Raw genomic sequence first — 17,094 nt, forward strand, 5'->3', positions numbered from 1 at the left:
GGAAAGAGTTTCAGTGCAGCTCATACTCCCATGTCATGTTAGAGTGATAGAATTTTCCCAAATACACCATAAATAACAGAAATAGACACACGGCTCTCACATTATACACAACAGCATTTTCCCACGATCTTTTACTTCCCTCATCGGCCTGTCTACAGATTGTGACGCACGCAAATATCAGCCATGTAGATCATGATAAAATTATACAAATTATACACAGTCTATCACAGTTGTCAGTAAGCGAGAAAAGACATAATTCATAACGCGCACATTTTTCACCCTTGATCATCATAAAAAAATGTAAAGAAAAATAGCAGCCAGGGTTTTCTTCTTATTATGTTTTACATAAAACATGTTAACAAATTATTAGTTGAAACAGTAGAGCTAACATGATTTAATAGGACATAATGTTATTAATTGATACTCTTAACTAGTAACTGGAACATGGTGACAATGAATTGTGTCTAAGATTCAAAAGTAAATATGCAATAACACAGACCCAACAAACTGCAGTGTCACAGTGTACGTGCTGACATTGTATCAAAGCCCTCACATAATATTTGCAAAAATTACAAACAGCCTTCAATTAATCATCAAACTACACACAAACTCAGAAGCATGCACCGGCAGAGCGAGAACAGCAACAGTGTTTCTTTGCTTTTTTATAACTTTCCCTTCTTCCTCGCTTTCATTTAGTCCCATAAAGCAGAGTTTTCAGTTGGCTTCAAAGCTCTGTGCAGAGCTCGGTTGGGGGCCTTCAAAGCCCCCTGTCTGTCGGCAGGTTTAGGCACAGAGAAAGCTTCTTGTTCTTTAAGGATTTGGCTCACAAATAACGCCCAGCCAGGGCCAAGGCAACTAGCTTGCACCCTGACAGGATAGTAGACAGATTTCTGCATTTTAGTGATGTGTTTTGGGGGCTATTCCTGCGTCTATATGAGTGAGTACCTACTCTGTTTGGTTTTGTTCTGCTCTGTTCTGATGTTTTCTGTGCTCTCCTGTTCTTAGAAATGTTGTCTACTTACAAGAAAAAAGATCTTGTGTTTATATTAACTGTAAGATGTTTTTTGGAGACTAAAGAAATACATCTAAAACCAGTCTCTAATTTCAAGTTGTGATTTTCTCATTGCATTATTATTTTATGTTAATAACAAGTGTAAAAAATAAAATCTGCAATTAAATTAGCTGTAAGTACATTTTAAATAACAAAACTATCTTTGAGGAATCATCACTACTACCTTGATGAATTTGAAAACATCACTTTGATGAGTGCATTGCATAATCATTGGCTGATATTTAAATTTTTAGAGCAGTGCTTGGTGATAGTTTGTTCGATATGAGGGTTTTAAATAAATCCCAAAGTAATTATAATGCTTATGAGATCTTCTCCCAACGATGTAACAGTATGGTTTTATTTTTTACACTCTTAACTCCTTAATTAATACATGTGTGTAGCGCTGTGATGGCAGCTGATATTAGATGTAGACAGCATATTGCTGAAGTGATACATTACCATTTTAATACGCCATGGGTCAGAGTGCTTCTTCTATCTATCTATCATTCATTTCATGCTTCAAGTCTCAGCTTAATGGAAACTTGCACACAAACAAAACAACAGGTTTCTCAGCTATATGAAGAAGGGAGGAGACACAAACTTCCTCTGGCCAATCATTGACGGATTCAAGTTCGGCTAAGAACATTTTTTTTAACAGGGTGTTTTTTCTGCCAGGCAACGTGTGAAATCAAACTGTTGACATTTCTGCAGGAAAAAAGAAAGAGAAAAAAAATTATGACTCATTTTACCTAGAAAATTGTTTGCGGTTATAATGTAAGTATTAATGAATTGACATTTGACATCGTCAGTTAATCTGTTTTTTCAGTAGTTTTCTATCACTCTGCAGGGTTTGTACATGAATGTCTTTATGAATTTGTTGGTGATGAAAAGATGTTCTTCATCACATGTAAGTGATTATTTTGCAGGCAGTGATTTCTGTGTGTGATGCAGTCGAGTTTTAGTGGAGCTGTTACAGCATGTTAGGTGTCTCATATTTGCATTCTTGTGCTGAGAGACTGCATCACTCTTTGCTAGCGTACATTTACTGTATGACCGGCAGTCTTTGACACAACAGAATTAAACACATGAAAATTAAAATAGATAAACACGGATCACCACTTTTCTATTTAGAACAGTTTTTATGGCATCTGATCTGTTTGTTTTCACACAGTTTAGCGTGAATACTATATAGTAGAGTGGCGGAGAGTGAATTGAGTGATACAGTTGGTGGAAAAATCTGTAAGTTTCTACTGTCACACATTAGCGCAGAATATTAGCAACAGCACATGCTTCGTATTAAGAATGACGTTTCCTCTGGTTGTGTTCTTGATGTTTAAAGATGGACTCAAAATGATGTGCAGATTATAGTGAGTGCTTAGTGTTAATGCAGCTTGACCTTGACATAACCTTCAGCGTGAGTGTCATTATTTTCTAATTGCTAGCTTGAGAGAAAAGGTTGGTGTATTTTGGCCAGCATCGGACTGATGTTATTTCTTGGACCAATATTATTCTGTGAAATCTGATTAGTATGTTTTACTATTAACGTATATACCACTAATACTCTGTATATAAAACATGAATAAAATCAGTATATAGTGTATATCACAACATCACAAACAGGTGCAGTAGGAGGCCCACACTTCTGTAAACATTTAAAATTATTTGTCAGGAATCATTTACAGCTGAAAAAAATAAATGGAAGTCACTTTTTATGATATCATTATGCAAACAAGAACACAGGACAACCCGTGCTGTTAATTGGAGCTATTAGTTTGCTTTAGCCTGGCGAGGTTTTTATAAGATCAGTTCATTTGTTATTAAAATAAAGCAGCTGTATTAACAGTGTTTAAATGCAGTATCACTTTGCTTCCTCTATTCATGGGACATGTTGATACATACTTTCGTATTGTCCTGTTGTCTCGTTGTTGTCTCTGTGCTCCTTTCACTTGTTTGGCACTGCACCTGTTCTAAATTTTCTACACATTGTGTGTTTACCAGGCTGCTGAGGATCACAGGATTCACAGACACTATGGCCGTCTCTACCGCTTCTCTTATTGTCAGTCGCTTTGGGTAAGGGCGTCAGCTAAATGCCTAAATTGTAATTGTAAATGGTAGGCCTGCCCACATGTTAGCTCCCCAGTCACAGCACTCTTAAGAAAGCAGTGCTGAGAGGCTGACGGGACGAGATCGAAACAGGCAGCCATTATAATCAGTCATTCAGCCTTTTGGAGTAGACATTCACTGTTTGTGGTTTGTTCTAAATTCAAAGGGAACCTCTGTGACCTGCTGGCTTTCACATCGGCCCTAAAACCTCTCCGCTCTCCCTCCCTCTCGTCTTTTCCTGCATTCCCTCATTCTCTCTAAGTCTCTGTTTCTCTCCCTCACTCCCTGCCATTCTTTGTCTGTCTTTCTTTTTCTCATCTCATTTAGAAATACTCAATCTTCTTCTAAAGACGGACTTTTCTAAAGTTACATAGAAGTTATTTGAAATTATGACTTGTGATTGCATCATCGGTTGATGATATTGTCATTATCAATATTTGTTTTCTTTCATATCCAGTATAGTTTCTGAGTTGTGCTTTGTCAAGGATTCAGCAGTTTCATGATCACGATAGTCTTTAATTTAACATCGTTCTCAGTGGTCACTGAACTGTTGATTAGATTTTAAGCCCTTTTTTCTATCATTGTTTTTCCAATCACAGTTGTGTCTTTTTTCTTCTTGAGAGAAGGGTCCAACTTTGTTAATCTTTCCTTTAACATATTTGATAGTTGTTTGTCTTGCTCCTTTTTTTTTACTGCAGTGTGCAGCTTTGTTAAACAGTCTGAGATGGAGATCGGAGCTGTGCACACAACGTGTTCCCCTGTTCAAATTTAAATATGGACAGGGGTTATGTGAGGAGAGTAGTGGGAGGTTGCGTTGCATGAATGCTAACCAATGAACGAAGCCCGGAACTACATGCACATTATTTTAGGTGGAGCCATAAAAACCATAACGACAACATTCTGATGAAATATGATTGCAGTATTTAATGTTATCATTCAATTTTTACTGCAGAGGGAAAATTAGAAACATTGCTTATGGATCATTTTATAGTATTTTTGTCACCTGTATTACCTTCAAAATATATGCGTATTTCTGAATTTGCTGCTCAACAGATTTAAACACATTTTTCGCTGTGTGTGATGACACATTGCGATTACTGACTCTTTTAGTCGGTTTCATTCCTATTCACGGTCACAGTGGAGGGGGGCAGGGACTAGAGCTTTTCCCAGCATGCATTGAGCAAAGGACGGGGAAACTCCCAAAGCAGGTCACCAGTGCATCGTATGGTGAATATGGATAGACAAACAGCCGCGTTAAGGGGCAATTTAGACTCTCCGATCCCCCTGATCTATGTATGTTTGGGCTGTGGGAGAAAACCTCCGCGAACACAAGGGGGGATCGTACAAACACTGCACTTAAACTTACTAAATGAGCTAACCACTGAGTCGCTGTGCTGCCCTGGTATTATTATAGTCACACCCTGCCTCTCTGTCTCACCTTTCCTCTCAGCACCGTGCAGTGGGGGGAATATCGCCAGTATGTGTCACTTCTCCAGCAAACTGTGGTTCTCAGCTCTCCGCTGTGCTAATCATATTTCTTCTGGCAAGTTGTTAGCTCTAGCAGGAGGGAGGGAGGGAGGGGAGGGAAAGAGGAGAAGGAGATGTGGTGGGGAAAGGAATAGGGAGAGGAGAGAAAGCACATGGGAAATGAGGAAAGAGAGACAGAGGAGGAGAGGGAGGATACAGAGTGCTGTAATTAGTCAAGTTTTGCAGTGGTTTATAACTCAGAAACATTGTAGAGATACTGTATGTTGTTGAAGGATACCTGAATCTCTCCCTCTCCCTCTCCCCCCATCCTCTCCTCTCGTCCCCTCTCCCTCCCCTCCTGTCTGCGTCTCCCTCTCTACCTTTAAATAATACAGTGTGAGAAATGGTTCTTACATACTGAGGAGGTGTCAGCAGACAGTTATGGGAACGTCAGCACCATTGCACCTACCCAAATGACACATACGCGCAAACACATGCACACATGCACACACCTCTGTCATCTCTGTTTAGTGTGTAGCTAAACTCTGCCATACTGAGTCAATAATTAGATGGGCTTATGCTGTTAACGTATAACATTAAGGCCCAGGAACATCAAATAAGTGGTAATGCCATACACTTATACACAAACACAGGCTGAAAAACACACTGGAAATGCCAAATTAATTTAGATGTATTGCATTTAAAACTAGGCTGTTACAGTAACATGTTTGCATTATTTGACAATTTAAATATTTACTGTTAAAATGAATTGTGGTTAATTAATGTGACATTAATGTATTATAATATGTAATATTATTATATATGCAGTGCTCTATTAAAAAGAAAGCAATGTATTAATGTATAAACCTGACAGCCTGGAATATTGAGTACCCTATAGTGTGTAGTATGATGTGTTTAAAATACGCTGAGCATTTCACAACGCTTAATGTCAAACTATTTTATACAGTATTACAAAACAGCATCTGATTGTCTTAATTGGATAAGTGCTGTATAACTGTCTTAACAGATACAGGATAATAAAAATAGTGAACCATCAACCTGTTCTCACTCAACATTGTTAACACTGAAAATATTTTATACTTTAAAATAAATGTCATATTGTGATTTGACAGTAGAAATGCTCAGCAATGTTACAAACGAACGCCTACACCTATATGCACAACAGAGATGGAGCGGAGTCTGTGTAGAGAGATATGATCAACCGTACAGCTCACAGTAGTTAAATTTAATGTCAGTCTGAAGCATTCAGGAAGGCCATTTTATTCACAGCTGAAGATCTAAAAAGCTTTTGACATGGAAAGTTATTATCATCCAACCTGTGGAGAATTGGCTGAAAATGAAAACAAAACAAACAAACAAAAAAGAAAAATAAATTAAATTTGTCAGTGAGATATGTTTTTTTCATATTTGCAGGGCTCATGACCACAATGACAAGATATTTAAAAAGATAATGTGAATAATTATTAATAATATCAGATTATATGTGATGAGAGGTAAATTGCAGAAAATATTAAATCTCTTCTTTTGTTTAATTAACAAAAAAACTCAGAATAATGTGGTCATTTTTCTGTGCCTGCAGGGTGACTGGGATAAAAATGTTAACATCAGCCAGAATTTAATGTGATTTAATTTCTGTACAATTATAATATGGCTGGCTGCTGCCAAAATAAAACAGAACAGCTTTTGTTTCATTTTTAGAGTCATTATCAGCCATTTATTAATACCATAATGCCCACAGGCTGTTCTGTCCATTGGCTCACCTACTACCTACAATATAGAAAGTGCATGCAGCCATAATGTAACCCTCCAGTCAACCATGTTTAACTGAGCCTGTTGTACAGTACAGATTCCCCATGTATCTGAGCCTCTCTGGGCCTCCTCTGTTTTATTTTCACTTCCAGGAACTGCTTTTTTCTTGGCAAATATAGCCAGACACCTTTTTCTGTCTGCCTGTCAACACTGGAGCTGTTGCTACTTCAATAATCTCAATGTCAAATTTGTATTAGACAAATATCTAATAATAGCCAGTCTGTTAGATAGATGTCTCTTGCCAGGGTTTAGACGCAGAGAGCTGCTTCATACTGTCACACTGTCAAGATCCCTTGAATAGTGAGCTGATGAAATGGCTGCCTGTAATACAATTTGGACTCAATTTAATAAATAATAGACATCATATTGACATTGTGTTACATTTTTGCATGCCTATTATGCACTCTCTTTGTGGGGATGTTTAATTGCACCGTGACCTTGGAGTGACACAGTAAGGAACATTAAGAAAAGCAAAGTCAGCATATTATAATTACATTCACCCCCACTGCAGTTTATTAAAGGGCAGTGCTGGAATTTGTTCTGTGTTTCTGTGATTAGGCTCGGAGTATGAATACAATGTTTCATCATTTATGCAAATGTTAATGTGAGGCACACAATGCACAAATGTTTTCTGAATTAAATTTGTTAATGGTTCCGTGTTCAGCGCGTACGGGGGGTTATTAAATGTGTGGAACACCTAGCAAATCACAAATCTCCGAGACAGTAATGCAGCAGAGAATAATGTGGTAGAATAGATTATTATATTATTAATACTAAGGGGATATTTCCCATATCATTTGAAAGGAGAATATCACCCACACGGCTTTGTACCCACAGCCGAGGCGAGGCTGCCTTTATGCATAATTCATATTTCCATATCGTCATGGTGATCATGTGCGATGAGTGTTTGCTCTCACAGCAGGGGAGCTGGTTGGTGGTAGTGGTGGTGGTGGTGGTAGTGTGTGTGTGTATGTGTGTGTGTGTGAGGTGGGCTATAGGAAGGGTTTGTGTAAGGGGGGGATCAAGGTGTCAGGAGGGACAGAAAAGGAGTGGGGAAAGGAGAGGAAAAGTGCGACTGGTAAAAACACTGGCTCCGTATTCGCCTTAATTATCCTCCATCTCAAAGCGGCCCATTTCCAGATTTTTCTAACTACAGTTATTTTTACACAGTGGAGATAGGCAGCAGGCAATGGGATGGGGAGGCTTCGAAACAGCTCAGAAATAGCTTGTGAGTCAGATTTATACTCACAAAGCTTCACACCTATGCCCTGGATTTGTAGCAGGCATATTAATTGATTGCAACCCACTGCTTTCTAATTATATCTGAAAAAGTCTTATAATTACAACTCCATCTTGAGCAAAAATTAAATATTCTATTAAAAAGCCTATTTTAACATAAAAATACACTGTGTAATAACATTCAGTATGAACATGTGTTTATATATCTCCCAATTACACAATACATTTTATAAAAATGGAATTCCTTCAAAACAAAATCTCCAAATTAGATATCTCCACACTTTTAAATTTAGAATGTGTCGTGTTTTCATACTGTTATTTAATTTTAGGTATGATTAGTTGTATTCACTTATCTACAGTCAACTCCATGAAACTGGTGTTCATTTTTTTCTTGGTTAGCTTCACAGGCTGTTGCATTGCTTAATACACTCTGACAGACATGATAAAAAATGGGCATGCTGCAATTTTGTGTTAAAAGACAAAAGAATTAAATCACATGTTCTGGATAAGACTTAACCGCAATACTCATAAGATTAAAAAAGAAAAGAGGAAGCAGAAATAGTGGTGAGGCTCAAATTCCTGTTTGGTTTGTGGTGTTTTCCCATAAGACTTATGTTCTTCAGCCACTGGACACTGGGATGTGCGTGTCTTTTTTACTTTTCTCAGAAAAAAACAGCTCATGACCTTTGTTGCACAACACACCCCTCACTTCTGCATGATTCTTGCTGCCTGACACAAAAAAATGCAGAAATGCCGTACGAATCATACAGAAAACAACTGAAAACCTTCACTGACCTTCACACTGACATCTCGGGTACCATGAACCATCAGTTTAAATACACCAAAAGATAGCATCCAATGTTAGTGTGTCTTTTCATTTCCAAAATATTAACCTTCAACAGCGTAATTAATTGTTGAATCAAGTGTTGGAATCTAAAGGTTTCTTGGGCCTTGAGGTTCAAAATGTTCTCAGATGGAGTTTAGGGAAACAGCTGTGATTTCAGTCCCGTGACTGGACAGAAATATGTAGGAGGGAAAAGTGAATGAACAAGTCCTCCTTCCCTCAACAACTACTGGCCAAGTGCCTTTGAGCAATGCATTTAACCTTCAACTATTCCACCAAAGCTACTCAGAAGGGCAGAGAGAAGTAGTGTGCAGGACTGTGGTCTTTATGTTGAAGTTAAATGTTCATGAAAAACAAATAGTAAAGGAGCGAAAACAAATGTTTATCATTAAATTATTAACATTATGAGGGAGACATGGTATTCTCACTCTCTTATTGTCTTTAGCTCTTGTCCGCCCCCCTCTTCTCTCCATCCTGGGTGAACTTGAATCGATCTGATCGCTGCTCTGAATCCTCTTGAGAAGCCTCCCTCTACACACACACACGCACGCACGCACGCACACACGCACGCACACACTCACAAACACACACACACACACTCACATCTCTTGCTCAATCTTGGTATTCCTCTCTCCCAGTGGACAAGATGGACTAGAATTAATTAGCCCCACCCGTTATGGACACACACTCACAATCAAAACAAAAAAAATGCACAAGTAAATACACACATTCACCCTTTATGTGTATGTGTGTGTGAGTAATGTGTGTGCACTGTTTATACACCGAGGAGGAGTGTGAAGTTGCTCATACTTAGTATTCCCTTGGTGTCTCACAGAAAGATATTGCAAGGCGTGTGTGTGTGTGTGTGTGTGTGTGTGTGTGTGTGTGCGTCAGTGCATGTGTGAAGGCTGGAATTCAGAATGGTATTGATTAAACACAGCAGGGGGTGAGTGTGTGAGCACTGCAGATAGCTCACTCACCTGCCACTCTGCAGACACACATACACACCAAACACACACACAAACATCAAACTGTCCGCTGGCTTCATTAGAAAGAGGCTGCCTGGCTTTCGATATGATGAATAAAATAAATCAAGGAATTCAGATTCAGCTTTGAGGTACAAATATCAAATTTGTATTGAAAATGTGTTTGCGCACCGTTTTCTGTCCTTCTGATGGACAATGCTGTCGTGTGTGACGAGTAAACACTGACAAAGAGCAAGTTTTCCCTCAGACAATCAGTACCCCAAACAGCCAATGTGGTGATCTGTTGAAGGGTCTGTGAGCAAGGCATTGAATAAATGTTCATTTAGCTGTTAGTCAGAAAAACCTTGTACCTTTACTTTTGGTGGTTTTCATTTTAAATGATTATAAGGTCCATTTTAGAGCTTCTTCTCCCTCCTCTAAAGCTTATAAATACACACACAGATAGACTTTTTGTGTCTGAACAGTGAACACGTTAAAGATAAGAAAAGACTTAAACCCAACACCAACAGCGCACTAACCAGTAAACTCACCCAAATTTAACAGCAGCCAACTAAAAAGAGGTGAGAAGATTTTTGCTGCAGTGTACTTTTTGTTTGCTCTTTATTGGATTCCTCAGCCACCTAGCTCAACTTTTAAAGGTGACAACATGACTGTGTTTTAACCAGTGTTGTGCAAATTACTGAAAATCTGTGGTTACAGTTACTAGTTACTTATATCAAAAGTAACTGACTTACTTTAACAATTACTGCATATAAAAGTAACATGTTATGGGAAGTAACTGTTACTTTTTTTCCACTTATCATACATACTTCATACATAGAGACAAATCCCAATGAGTTCGTCTTTACACTTCCAAATTCTTATTCAGCCACACCAGTTTTACTTCCTCAATAGACTCCTCAATAAACAAATATTGAAACCAAAACTCCAGTAACATGTATCAACCAAAGGTAAAAATTAGTCAGGTCTGAGTTCCCAAATAACCCTCCCCCAATACAATTTTCAATAATTAAGACAAATAAATTGTCCTGTTTGTGATTTACCTTATTCTATTCTTGCTATTATCTTTCCTCCCTTTAAATCATTGTTTTTTATAGTTGTAAAAATGTATATATACAGTACAGGCCAAAAGTTTGGACACACCTTCTCATTCAATGCGTTTTCTTTATTTTCATGACTATTTACATTGTAGATTCTCACTGAAGGCATCAAAACTATGAATGAACACATGTGGAGTTATGTACTTAACAAAAAAAGGTGAAATAACTGAAAACATGTTTTATATTCTAGTTTCTTCAAAATAGCCACCCTTTGCTCTGATTACTGCTTTGCACACTCTTGGCATTCTCTCCATGAGCTTCAAGAGGTAGTCACCTGAAATGGTTTTCCAACAGTCTTGAAGGAGTTCCCAGAGGTGTTTAGCACTTGTTGGCCCCTTTGCCTTCACTCTGCGGTCCAGCTCACCCCAAACCATCTCGATTGGGTTCAGGTCCGGTGACTGTGGAGGCCAGGTCATCTGCCGCAGCACTCCATCACTCTCCTTCTTGGTCAAATAGCCCTTACACAGCCTGGAGGTGTGTTTGGGGTCATTGTCCTGTTGAAAAATAAATGATCGTCCAACTAAACGCAAACCGGATGGGATGGCATGTCGCTGCAGGATGCTGTGGTAGCCATGCTGGTTCAGTGTGCCTTCAATTTTGAATAAATCCCCAACAGTGTCACCAGCAAAACACCCCCACACCATCACACCTCCTCCTCCATGCTTCACAGTGGGAACCAGGCATGTGGAATCCATCCGTTCACCTTTTCTGCGTCTCACAAAGACACGGCGGTTGGAACCAAAGATCTCAAATTTGGACTCATCAGACCAAAGCACAGATTTCCACTGGTCTAATGTCCATTCCTTGTGTTTCTTGGCCCAAACAAATCTCTTCTGTTTGTTGCCTCTCCTTAGCAGTGGTTTCCTAGCAGCTATTTGACCATGAAGGCCTGATTCGCGCAGTCTCCTCTTAACAGTTGTTCTAGAGATGGGTCTGCTGCTAGAACTCTGTGTGGCATTCATCTGGTCTCGATCTGAGCTGCTGTTAACTTGCGATTTCTGAGGCTGGTGACTCGGATGAACTTATCCTCAGAAGCAGAGGTGACTCTTGGTCTTCCTTTCCTGGGTCGGTCCTCATGTGTGCCAGTTTCGTTGTAGCGCTTGATGGTTTTTGCGACTCCACTTGGGGACACATTTAAAGTTTTTGCAATTTTCCGGACTGACTGACCTTCATTTCTTAAAGTAATGATGGCCACTCGTTTTTCTTTAGTTAGCTGATTGGTTCTTGCCATAATATGAATTTTAACAGCTGTCCAATAGGGCTGTCGGCTGTGTATTAACCTGACTTCTGCACAACACAACTGATGGTCCCAACCCCATTGATAAAGCAAGAAATTCCACTAATTAACCCTGATAAGGCACACCTGTGAAGTGGAAACCATTTCAGGTGACTACCTCTTGAAGCTCATGGAGAGAATGCCAAGAGTGTGCAAAGCAGTAATCAGAGCAAAGGGTGGCTATTTTGAAGAAACTAGAATATAAAACATGTTTTCAGTTATTTCACCTTTTTTTGTTAAGTACATAACTCCACATGTGTTCATTCATAGTTTTGATGCCTTCAGTGAGAATCTACAATGTAAATAGTCATGAAAATAAAGAAAACGCATTGAATGAGAAGGTGTGTCCAAACTTTTGGCCTGTACTGTATATATATATATATATATATATATATATATATATATATATATATATATATATATATATATGTATATAGTAGTTGTCTGGAGAATGTCTCACACAGGTGGGAAATCTAAAGGATTTTTAGCAGAAAATGCTTGACTATATGTATAAAATGAAAAAACTTAAATAATGCAACAAAGGATGAACATAACATGAACAGAGCCCGTGGGAGTAAACTAGTTCAAAATCAACAGAGACAGCGTTATTGTCTATATTGTTGTCTTTTCGTTTTGTAATTTAACCATTTCTTCCAGTCTTTTTCAAATTGTCCTTACTTCATTCGTATCCTGTATGTAAGATTCTCTATCTCCTAAATATCGTCTATGATGGTCCGCCATTGTTTGTAATTGGAAAGCTAATCATTTCACAGTTTTTGTTTACTTTGCATATGGCTATTATGCCCCTTTCTGCCCATTGCTTAAATCTGGTGTCAGTTCTTCCTGGTTCAAATCTATCATCAAATGCAATCCATCTTAATAGACTGAGTTCAACTTTTGTGTTACTTTTAAATATCTGCTTCAATTCTCCCATGAATGCACACATAGCTATATAATGTCAGTGTTGCTGTAGCACAGTTTGGGACAAGACACCTGTTAAATATGTCTATGATTGTACCCGTTATCATGATGATAAAAATGAGCTTAGATTAGCTTTGAAGTGTGTTGTGTTGCTAGGTGCGTCATAAAATTAGTATTACTACTTTTTGATGTGGATTAGGGCTGGCACGGTATCAGATTTTCACTTCACAGTTGTTGTGACCAAAAAAAGTTCATATTTATAATAATGCTATCAGTTAAATTTAGCCTTAACTTTGTTAATGGTGCATTTTGTCTCTGTTTTAGCAAATGAATTACACTGAAAGTACGAGTGTAGGAGAGGCAGAGAGAGTCTGTAACTATTAATGAACAAAAGTGTACAAAAAGAGCAATTACATTTAATAGAGAGTGAAAAGGGAACCAGATGGTTTTAGGTGAAGAAGACAAAGCAAGAATGGGAAGAAACATTTAAGAGGCAGTGCATTATTTACTCAGTATTATCATATGTGTATTATTAACATGATATCAATATGTAATTTTAGATATTGCAGTTATTGTCAATACCACCATATTGCAACACCACTAATGTGGATTAAGTCCTCAAAAATGCAGATAAACTACATTTCCTCACTATATTTTTGTCCTTGATCACGAGGGAAAAATAATGTCCATATTTTCAGGACAGCAGGCTCAGATTGCCTGAGCTGTGGGCCATTGTGTGCAGTGTCAGTCCAATGTTGATTGATTGATTCACGTCATTCATTGTGCCACTGTCAGGTTGGGTGACGTTAGATTGTAACCTAGGGAATAGGCGGCGTGTGTCGGCCACGATCAAGACAAAAGTAACGAGTAAGAAGCCAATTTAAATTTCAGTAACTGTAATTGTGTTTGTTTTTTTTATTTGTAAAAGTAATTAGCTACATTTCCAGCCAAAAGTAGTGGAATTACAGTAGCGTGTTACTCCTAACACCAGTTTTAATGCACTCTGAAATATTTGTGAGGATATGTTAACGTTTAACGTCTAAACTTATCACTTGTGTTTGTTGACATAGGTTTTTGATTTTATGTTTTCATGTGCAGAATTACTCTCAGAATTTATACATGTGTTAACCTTGTTCTGTTTAGAATTTGAAGTCAGCAATTTAAAACCCAACCTAGACAAAAGCAAAGGTTAAAAAACAAAAACTGAAGCATATGTTGTTGCTTTGATAAATTTATTCTGTTACTGTGAAAGTAAGTAGTACTTTTAATTACTTGACGTTCAGCATGGGTGGATTTATTTCAGTGTTTGCATCCCATGTCAACATGTGTTTTCAATTTGTGATGCAAAGAAATTTCTAAGCCTGCAAAAATACCACATCATTCTCATGTAGGTACACCAGGAGGCTGATATAAATGGTTCCTCTCAGTAGGAAGCATGTATTTATGGTAAATCTGACATGTGCACGTGACTTCACGTCATGAGTTGAGAAAAAAGTGGTGGCTGTATCATTCGCAGAGTAGACTGGTAACTGATTTTTTCCATTTCTTTGTGACATGACTTCATCACAGGTTATTTGGCTAGGTCATAGGAGTGTTTTGAATAGTCTTACATGGGTCAGTTAGAGGAATAATAGATGGATCTGCAGTTTTATGTGTGAACATGAACCAGGTTTCTTAAAGCTGAAAGAAAGAGACCATATACTCTAACCTGTGATGTAAGTGAGAAAAGCCTTTTCCTTTAGCATTGATAATAAATGAAGCATCATGTTTGTGCATCAGCAGGTGCATGCAAAGAATACTAACACTGAGACCAGTTCAGCCACAGCTTATGTGAACATAAAGGGGTGTACAAAGAGTGAAACATACACTTGTGTTACTTATGGTAAATTCTGTTACATTACTGTGATTAACATGTTATTAACACCTGTAACATCTGTGATGCTAATAGACTGAATTTGATCATCTAATTATTGTTGCTGTATTAGTAGTTGTACTTCCACATGTTCCTCCTCTACCTCTATCTCTTGCCCTTTATACCTATCCAGATTTGGAAATTAACTTTTTTTCACCTGCCACTTTTTTGTTTGTTTTGTTTTGGCTGGTGAGTGAAGAAAATCTAGCAGCCACTTGGCTGGTGCTAATTTCCATCCCTAATCCTATCTTTGCCTCACTCATTTGCTTCCTTTTCCATTTCATGTCTTCTCTCATCTAACACCCTCTCCTTATATCCCTACATACCTCTCCTCTTCTGCCAGCGAGGGGTAGGAATCTTCGGGAATCTAGCGATTCGATGGGATAAGATTCTTTGGTGTCTGATGCAATTCAAACTCGATTTTCGACTGAATAAATAGCAAAGAGTGAGACTTAATTTTCAGTCTCTTGCTCCAGTAGGCTATACTGTGTGCCAAACCATTCACTTGTGTCCTTATTCTTCCCAAGTACAACGTGGAACATACCTGGCTTTTAAGATAAATGGCCTGCTGCTTTTTTTTTTTTCTTTTTTTTTTAAAACTTAACTGCATTGATTATTGAATTTATTAATTTAAAAGCACCCTACAGTCCTGCCTGTATGAGAATAACAAAATGCTGAAGATGTTATGTCTCCAGCAGTGGAGAGCAGCATCTGTGCTGCACCATTAGCTCAGGCGACAGCCAAGACACTGAGCAGGCGCAGGGTTTTTAAAGTGAAACAAACTGAGCATTGAGTTATTTTCTTCAACTCAGAGTTGGTTAAAGTTGTTGAAGGCTGCAGAGTGTGTTGGCAGGCTGTTCTCATGCACTGTTTGTATGTTTTCCCATGAAAAGTAACACACCAAAATTTGTACATATCCTACATACTCATGAGCCAGTAATTTGTCTCCCTGAAGACAGATGTTTGAATGTGTGAACGTGTGAGGGACGTCGTCACCGTGTTTCTTTTCCTAAACACGGTAACTTTATTTGCCGAAATCTAAAGATGCCCAACCATGTTGCTTTTCCGAAAGAAAAGGGTTGTAACTTAAGTACGTTAAGTACATAGCTTTATGTTATTTGAACATTACTGCTGACCACTGCTACGCTCCATTAACAATAATCTCTCTAAAAAGTACAATATACTTCATGTTTGTCACAATATTGTTATTAGAAGACATGAAATTAAACATGCTTGCAACCACTGCCTTTTGTGAAGATGAATTATAGCTAACTCTAGCATGTCTGCACCGTAGACTGCCTGGGTGCTCCACTGTCCTCGCAATTGGGTTCCACCTTTTTGGTTCCGTCAACATCACATTCGTAAGTAACATTTAGAAAATCAATTTTTGATATTTGCGAATTGAAAACCAATCTCCCACGTCGGCATTGCAATGTGACTAAGAATCAATTATTCTCCCACCCCCACTCACAGCCCTCGCTCATGTGGTGAATGCATGCAGTTCATCGGCTCAGAGATGCAGCTGCCTGTGCTCCTTGATGCAAACAGTGAAATATCTTAAAAACAGTCCTGGTGAGAGAAAGATACATCGATGCCATTCCCTTGTTGTCGTTCAGCCCCTCTCTGTACTTTCTCTATTCACTCTTTTTTATCTCCTTTTCTCTTTGCAACACGAGTCATGTGAACTCATTGTCCATGGTTAAGCCAGGTTGGGGGGGGGGGGGGGGGGGGGGGGGTCAGAGCTAAATGGGGGAGAAGTGGGAAATGCAGAGGACAAGAGGTTGCAATTTTGGGGCTGAGCACACACCCAGTGTCTGATTCTGTGTGATTGTACCAGTGAGAGGGGATTATACCAGTGAGAGGGTTTCAATATGCATACTGTACATTCACATTAATCCCATGTCATGTCTTCCTCTCTATATATCTCCACTGAGCTTTACATGCAAAATATATCATGTTGTTGAGCAGAGGTAGCTGATGGCTGGTTTAGTCAAAATGGGCTTTGATGGACTATTTTTTCTTAACGATGTGCACTTTGTTTATCATTATCTGGTATTATCCTACTTACAGTAATGACGGTGGTTATTTTGAAGCAAATGCACTAATGTTTACAGAGACTGTGCTCGGGTTTCACATATAAAATTGCCAAAGCCCATTTCCTAAATTTTTGACTCAGGCTGTCCACAAATATCACAAGTACAATTCTGTAGCATTTATGGGAAGGGCTGTATGTGTAGGAACACGTTTATGTCCTTGTTCATTGTAGCTCTGTCTGTCTGTCCATATCCCTTTCTTTTTCTCTCTTCCTCCCTCTCTCTCCACCTCTTTCCGACTCACTCTTTCCACACTACTGGGTTTTAATCAC

The 17,094-nt window shown here is 38.5% G+C and overlaps 1 long non-coding RNA gene across 1 annotated transcript; it reads left to right on the forward strand.

Annotated features, from left to right (window-relative positions):
- Window positions 1-848: 848 nt before the first annotated feature.
- On the forward strand, window positions 849-16,344 carry LOC144464430 (uncharacterized). The gene is made up of 4 exons (XR_013492128.1): window positions 849-937; window positions 3,050-3,121; window positions 16,024-16,090; window positions 16,203-16,344. It is a non-coding gene; the product is annotated as an uncharacterized LOC144464430 (long non-coding RNA).
- The last annotated feature ends 750 nt before the right edge of the window (window positions 16,345-17,094 follow it).

The sequence above is a fragment of the Epinephelus lanceolatus genome, chromosome 10, assembly GCF_041903045.1.
Source record: "Epinephelus lanceolatus isolate andai-2023 chromosome 10, ASM4190304v1, whole genome shotgun sequence".
NCBI classification, from domain to species: domain Eukaryota; kingdom Metazoa; phylum Chordata; class Actinopteri; order Perciformes; family Serranidae; genus Epinephelus; species Epinephelus lanceolatus.